Raw genomic sequence first — 8,256 nt, forward strand, 5'->3', positions numbered from 1 at the left:
GCACACACCTTCCTTTCTAAATGTAAGGGGAAAGAAACAGGCGAGGTTTCAATTCTCTCCCATCCCTGTCTGTAAAAATAGATACAAATAAATAAATAAATATATGAAACAGGCTCATATGGGAATGATCAGGTGTTTAGAAATGAGTAGATCTTCACACAACTTTGAGAAGGTTGCCAAATTAAATGTCAGAAATTCTGTTCCAACAGCAGAGTATGAATGAACATGTAACTTTTATTGTATATCATTACATCAAATCTTGAAACATTGTATGCTTTACACTATAATCTATCATAAGAAACATAGATATAAATTGGTGTTAATTTTAACACAAGAGAAAATGATCTTGTCATCCAGTAATTCCCAGTAGTTTCTATCCATCACTCATCCATTTCCATTACCCAGTCTCACTGTTGTACATGTACCAGTTTCCTGAAACTAAGACAGACAAGTTAATAGTGTCCCGTATTCAACCTCAAAGCTAAATGATGTTTAGAATTGTTACCACCGTAGAAAATTACAAAAATCTTCGGTGGTTATTGACAGCTCACACCATACAACGTAATTACCTGGGTCTTTTGCTTGTCCATCAAAGGATACCTGCAATCAAAACCAAAATATAAATTGTAAACTAAATCTGACTTGCTAAGCAAAGTAGTCTATATGCTTTTTGTTACTCCATAATTTCTGAAGATATTTCCATAAAATACACAAATACATAGACATAAAATCAAGCATTGATCATTTAAAGAAAACATTCACTCCTCTTGTGGCCGCAGTGAAGTTCTGCTTTGTTTTAAATTGAAACAAATTATATGGAAGTTAAAGCAACAATCTCAGTGGGTTTTATAGGGTCTGAATGAAATTCATCCCAATGTCTTTCCAAGTAATAAACACATTCATGGACCTCAGAGAGAATTATGGGCTGTTGAGAAAAAAAAAATCCCCAATTTTCCATCAGGTTACACAAGCCATTTAGCAGGTGTCCCTTGCATCCAACTTTACTGGGGCATAGTCGATGGAAAATGTCAAATAATCTATTTCCCTCACTTGCATGGCTTCACAACATGTCCACCTATTTGTGGGAAGGGGTATTATGGGGCTGCTCCCACAATGACTTCAATTTTTGATCAGCAGTAAAAGGGGCAGGTGGACCCTGCTCCAAATTCCACTCTCCCAACCCAGATATTCTTACTGCCTAAGCTCAATGTTCCTCGGATTGGAAAGGGCTTAAGGGGAGAGATTTTATTAGCTAATAAGTAAATATGTGAACAAAACTCAGTAAGGAAAGATACCAATAATGGTGATGTAAGCAGATTCCTCAATGTATGAGCACAGAACTAGAGGATGTAAGTGTAACAATAGCAATCCTCAAATGAAAATAGAAGATTTTTATTCTCAGAGCAGGAAACATGGAATACATTCCCATCATGAACAAATAATATTGCTAAACTCCAGAATTAATCTTAGATGTGTTTGATGCAGAGATCAGCATAGACAGAGATTTCCTTTGTGCACTAAGTGTTGCAAAATCAAATAATAATTCTTTCTAAACATACTTAAAGCTTTGCTAATCCTGGCATGCAGGAGGTATCTTTGTTTAGAGAAATGAAATGAGTGCATCTGTTTAATGTTACTGTGCTAATGGAATTACCTCATCTGGAGGCAGAGGCTGTCTTAGGATAGATTTTGGCTGGTTTGTGACTGATTGAGTCCTGAAATACAAAACCTCATTGAGCATTCACAAGTGCTTATAGGTCATAGCAAATGTTTCAGAGAACACATAGAGAATAGATGGAACGTCTTTCACCATCCAATAATTTAGTTCAGACTGAAAATCTAAAACATCACATGCTGTTTACATAAATCACTGAAAATGGCAGGCCAAGTTAAAAGGCTGTTAAAAAGCATACAGGGACCTCACTTTATAAATAAAAACTTCCCTCCTTTTATATTCTATGTTATGTTAAACCTTTAGACATTACTGCTTAGGCATCAGCTATATTGCTGTATCCAATGAATTCTGTTGATCTGAGGATAATATCCAAATTAAGTTCAGTAGGAGGGTTTGGTAACGAAATTAGGAATGATCCTTCAATAAAAATGAAGGAATATTGGACATTGCACAGAACAAAAGTATTGAAGAGGATGTAGGGTAACATCAGTCGAAACCTAGGCATTAAAAATTGCTAATTTTTGTTACAGTTTAACTGTGCCCAATTATATCTAAATTATGTTGTTTTCATACCTATAATTACATAATAAAATTATTCTCGAAGAATTATCAGCCTAAGCATTTTTATTTTGAGTTGATTTTTTAGAGAAGCTATTTCATTCTATTGATGGAGACAGTGCAACACTGCAACTGACTGCATAATAATGGGGGCAAATTACTAGGAAATGCACATGTTTACACTGACGTACACATGTACACACCCTACCTATTGTTATTCAAATAGACTCAATATGAAGCACACATCAATAAAACCTTCAAAATTTGTTCTCTAGTGTCCCTTCAAATAATTTTGAAGAACAGAAATTGTGAGAAGGGAAAAATGTTCCATCACTATGGCTGACTGAAAGATGCTATTGTATCAGAGGAAATTAAGACATATTTCACACACACAGACTGCAGAACTTAATTCCAGTTCACAATATTTACAGCTCTGGGAAAAGAAAAATATGAATTCCAAGCACATGAAGGAATAAACAGTTATATTTGCATTAATTAGGGATTTCTTCACATAAGACAGATATGGCAAAAAATATAATTCAAGGGCAAAATGAAGGGAAAGTCAATAAATCTTGGATAATTTTGCATATTGGTGTGTTTATAGAAATTTATTATGGAACAATCATTTTTCTTTTTTCATCTGTTAATATAGGTTAACGTACTGAGTTTCACTTGCACCAGCTTGTAGATTGGTTGTCATGGTAAGAAGAACCTGCAAGGACTTTGAACCGACAATCATCATCAGGAAGACCAAAGTTCTGGGCCAAGATGTAGAGACGCCACCTTCCATTAACATCACCAACCTCACTCTGGAGATTGTTGATAGCTTCACATATCTTGGATCAACAAATTACCAGCAACATGTCTCTTGATGTCGAAATCAGCACCAGGATTACCAAGGCTGCAGCTGTCCTTTCAAAGTGGAATGTATACTAACAGCCAACTAACCAAAAATACAAAGTTCCATGTGTACTGGGCTTGTGTTCAGAGCACCCTCCTTTATAGCAAAGAATGGACAACGTATGCAAGCTGAGAAAAGCAGCTGAACAGCTTCCACCTCTGCTGCCTCTGATGAATATTGGCCATCTTCTGTCAAGGCAGAATGCCAAATATGAAAATACACCAGTGTGCAGGGATCTACAATATGTTTGCTGTCTTGAATCAGCGGCGACTCTGTTGGCTGTCATGTGAGCCAAATGGATGACAACCACATCCCAATAGACATGCTCTACATTGAGCATGCTGTTGGCACTGGACCAACAGGCCACTCATGTCTGAAATACAAGGATGTCTGTAAGTGAGTCTTCAAGTTGACGACAATCAGAGTCGATATATGGGAAGTCTTTGCTGTTGACCGAGGTGCCTGGAGACAAACAGTCAGGAAAGGCGTGGACAAGGCAGAGGACAAAAGAAAGGACCAGATGGTGAAAAAGCCCACTGGATGGAAAAAATTCATTAACCTTGGGCCAACCTTATTCATCTGTGCCGGCTGCAGAAGGGACTGCCACTCATGAATCGGCTTCTACAGCGACAACAGACGACGTTCAATCCAGAAGTGACAGACACCCTGGATGCCGTCCATTGTCTCCCAAGATGGATGGATGTTATCATAGGTTTAGGATTGTCCTTTGTCTAAGAGGATGTAAAATGTATTACTGGTGCTAATGATAATTAGCGTTGGCAACATAAAGTATTTGAATAGGGGAAATCCTTTGCAAGCTCAACTTCTAGATTTGCTAATGAGCAATCAGATTCAGAAAGGGAGAATGTTCAAAATAAATGAATCACAACAGCAGTGAACTGCATATATTAAAAAAAACAGCCAAAACACATGTTTTGCCACTGGGACACATCACTGAAACGAAACAGGGCAGGTTAATCTTTTGGAGTACTGAATGGGTGGGGTTTTCTGTACCCACCCACCACTGCGTTCTTCCGGTCCCGCTGCAAGTCAATGGGCCTGGGCCAGGCCCCGCCCGCGACAAGGCTGGAAAATCCCACCCAATGTCTTTTGAAAGTGACATGTTCGTGAGCTATTAAAAATGACATTGGGTTTTCTGGATATGGGCTGTCTAATATCTACTGGTAACCATTTTCCGCAATTTCCTGCCTATCTCTGCTATTGGCAAAAGATCATCCTCAATTTCTCTGGGATAACTCCATAATGATCATAGGATGGATGGCATCTTACTTTTCTTACCCAACTTCTGCTGATGAAAGACCTAATCCCTTTTTAAGTGCTACATTGTGCTATAATTCTGGACACTCTCACCAGGCTGTTCTGTAGAGTTCCCTAAACTATCCAATAGTGGAAAACTCGACTTCAAAACCCCCAGTGGTCTGTTCGATTATAATGCATGTAGCTGTGGTTAGCATCTGTTAGCATCTGTTCTTAGTTTGCAATGTGACGTCAATACCCAGGGTTTAAGCAGATAGTTACCCCGTCTCCAAGCAACCATCCCATCAGAATGCTTTGGTTGAATAATGCACCATTTTTGATTGGGTGAGAAAAAAAGAAACATAGCAGTGTCCACGGTAGCACACATTCGGAAGCAGAAGGACGTGGTTGACCGCTCACAAACATTTAGCAAAGCACTGCTAGTTGATTTAATTTTGCCCAGAATGATTCAGTGGCATAAAAATTCAGGAGTTTGATACCTAGTCACTTATTGACAAGACAGTGGTCTGAATGGAAAGAAGCTGTGGGACAATAGCTAAGAGTGACTCCCTTACTATAACTGGTGGGAAGCACAGCCTTTTCACATATCATGGCATGAAAAGTCAACACATTTGGCTGCCTAACACTTGGTTCACTCTGAAAACCAACAAACTTAATTATTAATTATTTTAAACCCATTAAAATCTTTTAAAAGGAAGCCTGCTTGTTCACACGAAAGCTGAACAGTGGTCTCCACTCTATTTCCTCACCTCTGGTCTTCAGTACAGGAGCCAGCATCACCACCATTATAGAGGGTGCTTCCTGAGGTGGGAATGAAAGAAAATACTGGGGAGAGTGAGGCCACACCCACCTTCCTTCATTTACCTGTAGCAGGGCAGACAGGTACATTCCCTGTCAGATGGGTGGAAGAAAATTCTCACAGCCATTTTTAAGAAACAAAGGCATTCCCATGTTACTTTTCCTTCAGCATCTCTGCACTGAAGTGGGGTAGATGTGGGGTAGGTTTGGGGAGAAAAATCCAGGCCCAAATTTCAGGACATAAAATGGTGATTCACAAACCTTCTGAAAATTTTTCATTTGATGGCACTTTGAGTAATTTGTGAGGAAAAGTTACTAGGTGACCAGATTATTTAATTGCAAGATGATGAATGTGACAGAAGAGAATGAAGTAATGTTTTGCCGAAGCAAGTGCTGACAGACGTAAAGTTTTTTAATAAGAAAATATATAGCACTGACTCCGATTGAATAATGGCATTTCGGAATTTACTTCTTGTTCATCAATTCACAACGTTAGGGCAGTCAGGCAGCTGGGGAGAAGGGAATGTTCATTAAGGGAATGAAACAGTCTGCTTTGTGGCTGAGGAATGCTCATTCCCCAAGTGAAAAGGAAAGGAAAATTGATTGATACCCCTGATTCTAGGTCTTGCCCTCCTTTGCAGTGCCTAACGATTTTCTGGGAATCTCTCAAGAGTTGTGGAGTGCTTGCACCTCCAGCGGGTGTAAACATGTAAAGAAGGTATATAAATGAGGCAGGAGATGCATAACAGTGCCTGCCACCTAGTATTTCTGTCAGTGTTGGGCAGCAGTTTGCTAGTAGTGTACCATGAAGCAGTAGGCCTTTCATCTTGCCCCACTTATATTGTAAGATACAAAATGGAAAAGCAGCAAGGATGTGGAGGACCCAAACAGTTGGTGCCCTTTTTTATTGTAACAGTTTCTCCAATGGAACTCCAGGGATAAAGTTATCCTGACCACAGTTTCTGGACAACAGCCAGGATTCCCAATCCTGTAGGAGTCTCGGACCCACAGAGGAGGAGGAATTTGCTTATCTGATTCCAGGTGGTAGGAGCTTCCAGTGGGTAGGTCTATACTGGGAGAAAATCTAACCTATGACCTGAATATAAGATTATACAAAGTAGGAGCATTAGTTTGGCCCCTTGAGCCTGCTGCACCATCCAATACCATCATCGCTCATCTCCTACCTCAACTCCCCTTTCCTGCCCCATACCCATATCACTAATTTCCTGAAAGTGCAAAAATCTATCAATTTCAGTCTTGAATATATTCAGAGGTGGAACATCCACAACTCTTTGGGGTAGAGAATTCCAAGGATTCAAACACACTGAGTGCAGAAATTTCTCCTCATCTCAGCCCTAAATGATCGCTCCCTTATCCTAAGGCTGTGCCCCCATGTCCTAGATTCCCCAGCCAAGGGCAACAACTGTAACTGCCCTAGCTGTCAAGCTCCATCAAAATCTAAATGGGTTCAGGTCACGTTAGGTTGACCGCACTTTGGCTGCCCACAGTTTGACTAAAATCCAGCTGAGGAAAGAAATGGACCCTAGCTAGTATGTGATGGGTTATAATTCAGTACTCAGTCCACACAGGGTGCAGAGGAATACGCTTCAGTCACATACAACTAGTTAAGCTAATCTTGTCAATTTAGTCCAGTACAAGGATGATTAACACATGACTTTCTACTGATTGGGCTGGTTTGATAGCAGCAAGTTCTCTGTAAAGCTCAGCAGATCTGGCAAATGATACACCCCAAATGTTAACTTATTTTTGTCTTTCTTTTGCTGCGTATTTCCAGCATCCTCTGTTTTCATTCATTCTGGCCTGTCAAGTTTATTGAATTATTAATGCAATTCAAAAAATGCCCAGAGAATCCTAAAATGTTGCATTCCTGGAAGAAATTGTAATAGTGTAACACCTACCATTGGTAGCACACCCAGGCTATACCAGAAACAATGGCCACTGTCACAGCTCCGGCAACAGTCAACACTGCAATGAACCATGGCTCTGGACTCCAGTAAAAGGAAGTTAATGTTAACACACTGGTAGTGAACTGAGAAAAAGAGGACAAATATCAATTAGCTCGGATCCTATTGTGATCCACTGGTAAAGTCCTTCACCAAAGCAAAGTGCATCAATCATTCCCAAACTTTCAAATTCCAAGGTCAGAATCAGAAATCAATTGAGAGAATAATCAGAATCCTTTGTTATCAAAGTGAGAGAATCTGCAAACTCACAAAATGGTACAAATTAGCTCTTAGTAAACCTCCTAATGCATTAAAATTATCTCAGCTCAATTAATTTTATTCATTTTCCTTAACTGTAAAAAAAAATGATGTTGAATATTACCCTGTCCCTACCTCTGCAGAGGAATCCAGTAATTACACTATATTCAGGTGCTTAAAGTGCAATTTTAAAATTGTTGCCTGATTAATACCCTCTAAAATGGCCTTGCAAACCACCATTTACCAGGAATAAAATGCTAGAAAATGGTTCATCATCATATTCATGCAATAAATACAGCTCTGCCAGTGTTATTAGTAACAGCAGAACAAATTAGATGAAAAAAAACATACCCTAAAAAATATGGGGATTTCAGAAATTACAGGAATGATTTTAACGACCCATTCAATGAAAATCAGGTAAGCAGGCAGTTAAAGTGAGCTTGTGATAGTTAGTGCAAGGCCTCCCTGTAGTAGGTCACAAGACTTCCTAGAGTCATAGAAATTTGCAATGCGGAAGGAGACCATGTCTGTGATGGCTGGCAGGGTACTATCCAGCCTAATCCCACTTTCTTATTCTTGGTCCATAAGCCTGTAGGTTATGGCACTTCAAGTGCACCTCCAAGTACTTTTTAAATGTTGTGGGGGTTTCTGCCTCTACCATCCCTTGAGCGAAAGAGTGCCAGAATACCATCACTCTCTGGGTGAAAACATTTCCCCTTGAATCCCTCCTAAGTCTTTTACCTCTCAACCTATATTTATGCCCCCTGATTATGGACTGCTCCACCAAGCTGAATAAGGCCTTCCTACCCACTCTATTTAGGCCC

The 8,256-nt window shown here is 39.6% G+C and overlaps 1 long non-coding RNA gene across 1 annotated transcript; it reads right to left on the reverse strand.

The window, feature by feature from the left end:
• Positions 1–356: 356 nt before the first annotated feature.
• Positions 357–2,992, reverse strand: LOC121285622. The gene is made up of 3 exons (XR_005944727.1): positions 2,896–2,992; positions 570–600; positions 357–438 (listed from the first exon to the last, which is right to left on the reverse strand). It is a non-coding gene; the product is annotated as an uncharacterized LOC121285622 (long non-coding RNA).
• Positions 2,993–8,256: the final 5,264 nt, after the last annotated feature.

Source organism: Carcharodon carcharias, chromosome 13 (assembly GCF_017639515.1).
Source record: "Carcharodon carcharias isolate sCarCar2 chromosome 13, sCarCar2.pri, whole genome shotgun sequence".
Taxonomy (NCBI): domain Eukaryota; kingdom Metazoa; phylum Chordata; class Chondrichthyes; order Lamniformes; family Lamnidae; genus Carcharodon; species Carcharodon carcharias.